This window comes from Telopea speciosissima, chromosome 9 (assembly GCF_018873765.1).
Source record: "Telopea speciosissima isolate NSW1024214 ecotype Mountain lineage chromosome 9, Tspe_v1, whole genome shotgun sequence".
In the NCBI taxonomy this organism is placed as follows: domain Eukaryota; kingdom Viridiplantae; phylum Streptophyta; class Magnoliopsida; order Proteales; family Proteaceae; genus Telopea; species Telopea speciosissima.
Genome location: NC_057924.1, coordinates 6,967,824 through 6,977,174, shown reverse-complemented (window position 1 = coordinate 6,977,174; position 9,351 = coordinate 6,967,824). Strand labels below are relative to the sequence as shown.

At 37.0% G+C, this 9,351-nt stretch overlaps 1 non-coding gene across 1 annotated transcript; it reads left to right on the top strand.

The window, feature by feature from the left end:
* The first annotated feature begins 7,244 nt into the window (after positions 1–7,244).
* LOC122641180 lies at positions 7,245–7,320 on the top strand. The gene has a single exon (XR_006329830.1). It is a non-coding gene; the product is annotated as a small nucleolar RNA U31b (small nucleolar RNA).
* The last annotated feature ends 2,031 nt before the right edge of the window (positions 7,321–9,351 follow it).

Below are 9,351 nucleotides of genomic sequence, written 5' to 3'. Positions count from 1 at the left end.
CCTGTTGAATTTTCTTTGATCTACTAACAGAGAAAGAGACTTAATATGCTACAATTACCATTCAAAAAAATGGTTTACCGGTCTTGGGTTTTGAGTTTCATTTAAATCCTTCAATTGATTGGGAATTCATGTTAATTTTACTTTCTTATCATAGCAATAGCATTTACATGCACATTACAAAAGGATGAGATGAAAAACAAAAGAAAGAGAAACACACATGTTAATGCAACTTACATGATTCAAGGTTGTAATCCTGGTATATATTGTTGATAATAAAAAAAAATGGCATTTATTAAAATCATAAAAATATTTCGGGAAGCGCCTCTACGTGTGGTGGTGGCTGATAGTGCAGTAGGGCATTGGCCTAAGTCCAAGGGAGAGGCCACTAGTTTGACTCTTGACCCCATCGGATGTTAGACATCTTTATCCCCCCTTCCCCTCCCACTGTCACATGATAAAGCAAGTGAGCTAAATAGAAATTTTTTTTTTCTTCCGGATTTTCTTCTACTTTACAATTTAAATAAGAAAGGAAAGGTCAAAAAATAATGTTCCAAGCAAGGTTTAAAAACTCGGGTTTCAACTTGGCCAAAATCGAGTTTTGGTAAGTTTCGGTCGAAACCATGGATTTTTTTCCATTGATGGGGAAACCAAAGTTTCAACCCCAAAAAAAGGGTTTTTAGGTCTGATTTTTTTTAGGTCGCCTATTTTTGATATTTTAAACACAATCCATAAATTAATTTCACAAAAAAATCACTGAAAATGATATTTGTGGTTATTGATCCTAGTTTACTAACGTACACATTGATACAAACACTAAAGTGATATTATAAATACTTAGTTCACATAATTTTAAGGTACATGAACCCTTATCAATGAACCTTGGACACTTATTACTGATAACTACAAAATATAAAATTGAGACTCGTAATCAGAATGTACCCTTTTCAATGAACCCTACCTTGACTCACTCCGGGTTTAGTGCGTTGGCTGCATCTTTAATCCTTTGTAAATGGATTCATGTCATCATGGGTTAACCACACTGGCTCATCCAGATATAAATTAGAATTGGCCCACCCTAACCCTGTTCGACGACTGGACCGGTGTTCAAGTTCAAACATTGTTATTTATTTTTGGCAATTTCAGATTTGCAGCGGTAGGGTCTTGGTCCTGAGCTTGTGAACCATTCTGTCTGTCATTTATATACTCTTGGACTCTTGGTCCTCTTGGATCGTTGGATGGGAGAGAAGTCCAGGTAATGGGAATCTAACAAAGTGTTGCATATGAATATAGCTCTGAGAGAGAGAGAGAGAGAAATGGCCTTTTCAAACAACACTCTATGAAGCAAATCCAAGCTCTTAGATGCATGAATGGCTCGAACCAAGTAAAGAATTGCAAAAATCCCCATCAAAATAGCTTCATCTAGGTCGAAACCACCGAGACAGAGGAGTTGCTGTCGAAATTTTCTTGAAATATGCTTCTCAGTCGAGACAAGTGATTTTATAGTCACGGTTCAACATGGTTCAACCATGTTTCGATCGAACCATTGTTTCGGCTGAAACATGGTCAAAACAGTCGAGTTAAGGGCGAAACCAAGGATTTTTAAAATTTCCCTTAAATTTCGTCTCAGGTAGCCATGAAACCAAATTGTCTCGAGATCGAATTTTTGGTCCATGGTTCCAAGTACATATGATCGATATTGTGGGTTTTCCTTCTCCCACGGTGGAGGAAATTTTTCTCCAATAAAATTTATTGTCCATCCTCTCCTAACATTGATCATTCTATTGTGCACAATTAAAAGATCAAAATCAATAACTATGTCTAGGTCACTTTCAAGGACTAGCAAATGATAGAGAGATTTAGTGAAATGCTTGGTCTTCATAATAATCTTTTTTTTTTTTTTTATGAAAGTGTAATCACACAAACCATTCATAATAATCTATTTACTTTATATTTTTCCTTTCCATTCATCGAATGATCAAAATCATATCCATACTATTTATTAACAAGGGATTATATTGTATGGAAACCACAACCTAATGGTTGGTCACATCCAATGCTCTGACCACTAAGGATCGGGTGGTGGCATGGAGGGTCAACATTGACCGCCACCACCTGTGTGTGTTGGAGTGAGGGGAATATGGAAAGCCACTCTGCAAAATGTCGATTTGTAGAAGAAAACGATAAACAGAGAAAACACACAACACACAACATCAGAGAATTACGTGGTTCACCCCCAAGATGGGAAGCTACGTCCACGGTCGAACAATAGAACAGATTTCACTATCTTTCCAAAATATTACAAACCCTCATCCAGTCCTCCCAGAGAAAAGAACAAAATATAGAGAAGCCCTAACTCAAAAAGTACATAAATGCCCTCAGACCCAAAAAAGTCAAACCGGACAGGATTAGACCAAAACATAACATATAACCCAAAATATACCGTTTCGAAGGTCTCGATGAACCCAACGAAGATCCCAACTGCACTTTCTAGATTTTAATCAGGCTTCACCAATAACACGCTCCCACCTATTTTTCTTATGTAATTTTTCAACGCAAGTGTGGAACTGTAGACACTTCATTGTAACCCCAGAGGTTGCTCTAACGATAATGAGTATCTTTCAATAAGATACTACCCTTATGCCAATGTCTTTCTGTCTAATGTCTCTCTAATGCTTCAGCTTAATTAATTGTTGGTCTGTATACTTTCAATTTACTCCAATCAAATTTGTTCTCTCTTGTAGGGACCTGGCTTTCCTTCAGCCATGGCGGGAGCTAGAGGATCCAGCTGGGGTTTAGTCATTTCATAGGATGGGACCCACCTATGAAATGACCCAAATACCCCTGTTTTGGCTGGGTTGGATCCTCCAGCTCCCGCCACGATTGGAGGAGAGCCAAATTGCTCTTGTAGAGTGGTAAAAGTAACATACATCCAATGGATAATTATTTTGCAAAGAAAATAAATAGTCATCATCCTACAAAAAATTTTTAGAAGGTTTTTGGATAATTTTGTCAAATTTTAGTCTAATCTGAATTTACCAAATGGCAAAACATATATTGAAAATATTAGTGACCTTGCTTGTATGGGTGACCTTGTAGTGTCAAACTTCAGTCTAATCAGGTCATCCTTTTCACATGGCAAAAAACACAATGTCTACTAATATGAAACATCATTTTTATTACTCTCCACCCCCTTATAACATGAGATTTGTTAGGTTTAATGTTTCTAAATGCAATGATTTTCCTTGTAACATGAGATTGGTTAGGCTTAATATTTATAAAATGCAATGATTTCTCCAAGAACAAATAGCATGGAGAATCAAAAAGGCAATGCTAACAAGATCCTCTCTCTCTCTCTCTCTCTCTCTCTCTCTCTCTCTCTCTCTAGACTAACAATTTCAAATTGAAAATCCTATGACAGTATTTAATTGGGCGTAGCTATTCTCGAATGCAAATGGTTTATCAGTGTTGCATTCATTACCTATTATTTTATTTGGGACCATAGAAATCATGTTATTTTTTTGAGGGATGAGTTCTAACTCCATGGTGATTCTCAATAATGTTTGTAACTGGACCAATGATTTACATCTATATGATCTTATATCTCCACAGTCCCAAAGGTTACGGGTTTCGAATTGTTCTAACCTCAAATTTTAATTATTCTTCTTTAGCAAATTTGTTATCCGAGCTTCCAGATGGGGATCAAACTATTCTGATTGTGAATGGATTTTTAAATCATGACAACGATGTGACGGGGATGAGCCTCTATTATATGTAAATATAAACGGATAATTGTTGTGGGTATGGATTGTGGTGGTGTAGGAGACAAGGTGGAAGTCATAGTAGCAGGCCTTTTGTAAGTATCCAAGGGGCAAGAGCTTTAGGATTAACCTCAATTGAAAGTGAAAAGAAAGAAAAAAACATGTGGGTGTACGGTAAACCTAAGGGGACAGAGAGAGGAGTTGGGTGAAACCCAAAACGTGAAGAGCTTGTTCTCTGGTGAAGTTTGATATCCCAATATTTCTTGGTGTTGGGGACAAAGTGAACAATGCGGATTGGATAGATTCTGTTTCATTGGTAAAGATTGTGTAGGTTCATGGAAGATCAACGATGAATAGGTATATTGAAGTTGATGGCGGGCCTTCAACTTCTAGGTTTTTATCAGTATCAAGTAACAATAGCCTTTCTCTATTCTTGTGTTAAATATGACTTCCAAGAACATCTAAATTTCAGAACGTATTGTTAAAAAAAAACCGGGATATATGACCATGGACATAAAAATCTAATGGACTGATTCAGTTCTAATTATTGCCGATTAGTAATTTCCAAAACTCATTTTGTAATTAATCATAAGTACTTAGATTAAGGGTGTCAATCAGGTGGTTCGATTTTTTCAGTTTCGATTTGTTTTGTGCTAGTGGTTTCGATTCGATTCAGTTTGAAAACCGGGTATAGGTTGGTTTAGGATAAGAATTAGGTAGTGTTTTAGGGTTCGGGGGTCAATTTCACTGTTTGGTTTGATTTGGGGTTTGGTCCTATCGGTGGCCCGTTGATTTAGTGAAAACCGAATTGTGGTCCAACCTGCAAACTGAAGCTGAAACGATAAGACCTCGATTTGGTTTGGATTGGACTCGGTCAACCTAAGCCGGGCGATTTAACCATTAAACACCCTTACGGAGAGGTCAATAGAACCCAAGTATACACACCCACTTACGGCGGTTACGCGTTGCCTCTTTGCTAAGCAGTTATAAGCACTGGAACGAGAGAGACAGCTACGCGTTGCTTGGTCGATCCTACCTTGTTTGCTAAGCAGTTATAAAAACCAAGTTTTCCCATTAACGTTATTTCATATTTATATGAGTTGCAGTTAGGAGAGAGAGAGAGAGAAAAAGAGGATTGCAAAGTCTTCAGATCCATATCACTTCCCGCTCGAGAGCAATCCCACCATCGCCGGGAAGAATTCAGTCTATGATTGTCTTTTTTTTGGGATCGTAGCAATTTTAAGTCAATTCAAAGTCAATTCAACCGTGGATTCAATTTCAATTACTAACTAAATGTTGGATTGGATTGGATTCACAAGAGAATTGACACTGAAAATTGCTCTGACCCCAAAAAATAGACATTAATTAATGGATCCAAAAAAATAAAAGAAAAGTAAAATTTGATCGGTGGTTGCAGAAGAAGAAGAAGATTCTTCATTATCAATGAAAATAATGGTTATTTTTTAAAACCATTCTCCACAATTTTTTACCTTGTGTTTTATTACTGTGTTCCCTTGCTATTTCACCTGTCAGGTTGTTCAAGACCGTGGCTGAACTTGTTTGTAATAGAACTTGGAATTTTAATTTTGGTCTCTAATATACTATTGACTTCAAATATTTCTTCCATGATTCTTCAAATTACTCTGACCGAACAATGATCAATGGTTCACTTCACTCTCCAAAAATGGGAGGTTTTCAACAAAGTTGGAAGTTATCATAATAGACATCATCATAGCTTCTGGACTGCTCAACCCATTTCACCCCCAAAGTAAAAGATGTGTAGCTGGAAAATAATAGAAGACATAGTTCCAACTAGGTCCTTGTTAAGTAGATACGTCAAAATAAATATGGAATGTCCATTTTGCGATATGGATCTTGAAACCACTTGGAGTGCTGCGCTTATACTGGCTCATTGAAGCTGAGTTGATAATGAGTATACATTGGTGCCATGGTTTTAGAGCATGGTATTGAATCGGGTATTCGTCAAATCGGAAACCTATATGGTATCGGATTGATATTGACCATATCGCATTGGTATCGACTAAAATGTGGAGTCATCGTAACCTTTTTGATATTGACCAAAATGTGGAGTCATCATATCTTTTTGGTATCGGATCGAAAAAAGTTTAAAAAAATTAAAAAAATCCTATAAATAATGTATAAAAACATTTGCCAAAAAAGTATAAAATCAATCACTTTTGTGTGAACTATTAATCAATATAAAATTAAATTTTAGAAAAATCAATTCAATATAAAATTAAATTGTATTAAATAATATATTTTTATGTTAATATTTTATGAAATGTATGATATATGGAAATTGTAAATTCGAAAAAAAAAAAGTTTTGTACTATTATGATCGTAGATTTTATGTAGTATTTTATCCATTTGGTAGGTATCCTAAAATCTAGGAAAAAACGTTAACAGGTATCGTGAAATAAGGGAACAACAGATTTTTAGGTAGATATAAAATTCATAATGCGTCAGGTATATATATAAGTGGATTTTTAGGTGGGTATCCGAGGAACAAACGGATTCTTAGGTGGGTATCAGAGAAATGGACGAGACTATGTTACAGAACCGATATCACATCCTACCGCATCAGTATTGGTCAGGTATTGAGATCGGGGTTAGGCAAAACCGATACAAAACGTCCATCCAATACCAATACCTCAAACCATGATTGGTGCAATGGAGCATTGGAGCCTGGCCCAGAGAATATATATATATATAACACCTGTAGTCCTGCATGAAATAAGGGAGGTTTGGTTTGATAGCCCACTGGCCCTATTCTATAATTGACAATTTTTTAAGTAAAATCTCCAATACACACTAGCCAAAAGCTAGCTAAAACACTTCTTAAAGGAAACATTCCAGATAGAAATCTCCATAAAAAAGCAGGAATTTTAAATGGCTTTTCATACTCCAAATTTGGTTGAAAACCTCACCTGTCTTGGTGGAAGGGCAAAACCAGACATCTGAGTAGGAATTTCAAGACAAGTTAATCTTTTCTCGTCTCAGTTCTTTACCCGGTCAGGTTCGTAGGTTCCTCTCACAGGGAGGGCGAAAATGACGACCTAACCTCACCCGGGCAGTGTGTTCGGGCAGGGGGTGAGGTCGTCATTTTCAGCCCCTATGAGAGGAACCTATGAACTTGACCAGGCAGGAACCTGAGAGGAGTTAAATTCATTATTGTAAGGGCAAAATTAAATTTGGGTAATTTACACATACCACCCCTGAGGTTTAATGAAAGTATTAATTTATCCTCCAGTTTTGGATAATTCTACGTACCCCTGAGGTTTACAAACGTTAACAAATACAGTCATTCCGTCAGTGCTTGACTAACAGTGTTAAAATCAAGGGATAAAGTTACAAAAATGCACCTTCAAGAAAAACAAAAAAACCTGCAACTCATCTTCCCCAATCGATTTGGGGAAGATGATTTGCAGGTATCTTGTAGGAAACACCACGGAAATCAGTTCGGAAGGACATGATGAAGTTATTTATTGCCCTAGTCTTACACGCATCGATAGTGATTGACACTCTTATTCACATCTGATTCTTCATCAGATGATAACCTGCAAAACCGATACAACTTGGATTCATACTTCGCACATTGTCGGGCGGGACATTTTTTTATTTGGTTTCCGTATTCAGAGGGGCACAGTTCATTCTGAAGTCCAAACTCACAGGTAGAGAGAGCCCTTCTCGTATGAAAGTCAAGAAAGGCGAATGGGCACTTGATTTTTAATTGGTGAAATTAAACTATAAAATCAAAGATGAGTTGGGCAGAAGAAGCTCTAAGAAGGGTTTCTCCCAAACCGCGTCGATTTGTTCAGGTGGGGAAAAAAATGGACAAAAGAAAATTAATTCAGAGGAGAAATCAAAGCAGGTGAAACAACAAAATCAAAATTAATGTTTTCCGGTTTCTTCTTATAATTTTAAAGTTCTGTTGCAATCTATTCTGTATATGACCTTTTATCAAATGAGATTGCAGATTTCTTCTTTTTTTGCCCTCCTTTTTCGTTTGGTTTTGTTTATGAGATTGCAATCTATTTTGAAAATTGATAAGTCTCTAATGAGGAAACGATGGCTTAAGTATGACCATTTCTCTGCTGAGATTGCAGGTTTTTCATTTTCCTTTTTGGAAACGATGGCTTAAGCGGCTCTTGGGATCTTCAAGTTCGCAGAAACAGACAACACTCATCTTTCCCAATTTCCCCAAAACTTGAAACCCTAAACCCCTTTCATATTATTCGATATGGCAAACCTCCGATTAGAATCATGAATTTTCTTCAACAACATCTGCACTAGCACAAGCTGCCAAAATAACAAGGAAGGTCTGTCCATCAAGTAGTTCAAGAATGCATTCAGTGGGTGGTGGTGGTGGCTGCAGCAATGGTGGGTGGTGGTGGTGTAAAAGAAGAAGAAGAAGAAGAAGAAGAGGATACATGCTTATCATGCCTGAACATTGTTAGAAATGGGTTCCATGACACTGGTGCAGATTTCCATGGTGTTCCCTACAAGGATACCTGCAACTCATCTTCCCCAATCAATTTGGAGAATTGAGGAAGATGAATTGCAGGGTTTTTTTGTGTTTTTTTTTCTTGAAGGGGCATTTTTGTAACTTTTTCCCTTGATTTTAACACTGTTATGCATGAACTGACGGAATGGGTGTATTTGTTAACGTTTGTAAACATAAGGGGATACACAGAATTATCCAAAACTGGGGGTAAAATTATACTTTTATTAAACCTTAGGGATGGTATGTGTAAATTATCCATTAAATTTCTTATTGACAAGGGAAGGTAAGGGGAGTATGATGAGGGACGCATAAATCCTTGGTTGATGGAATCCAATGAGCATTCCAAATATTAATAAAATAGCCTTTTTTCAACTAGAAATTATCAAGAAAAAATGGTGGCCCTTTTTCAATTTTGTTTCAAGCACTCGAGGGAACAACAAATGAGACATCTGATATGTTGGTAAGGAGATCAAACCTAGCTTAGTTATGATTGTTCTTCCTGCTTGACAAACATAGAGACCTTCTTATCACCTAGGTTATGAGGGTCTTTATCACCTCGTTCTGACCGGCCAGTTCCCAGTTCCTCTAATAAAGGGGCCTGAATGACCTCTCTACCCATGCCCAAACACCCTACCGGGTGGGATCCACCATCCCCTATTAGAGGACGAACGGCGTCAAAGCGAAGTGATAATTTTCGATGAATTAGTTTGTGGAGTAAAGGTCAAGAGTTTTTGTTTTCCAAGAAGATGGAAATTGGCGGAGACCTAACCATCTTGCATAATCCTTTATGATACCCCCAACAATCACCGTAGCAGTTCCTCAACTGCCATCATATTTAGAGAGGTTAACGTGCTACCCTAACACTGCCTCAAATAAATAACTAAAGGAAAAATTATTGTCCCCTCCCTCCCCTAGAATGGAAAGATTTTATTAACCGCATCCATCCCGTGAAAAAACATTGTTAAGTGATGACATTAGAATCACTAAATTTATTTAAACCTCAAAATACCCTTACGTAGTGTGATATTCCAATACGTGAGATGAAATTTTTTTTTTTGTTTGTTTGTT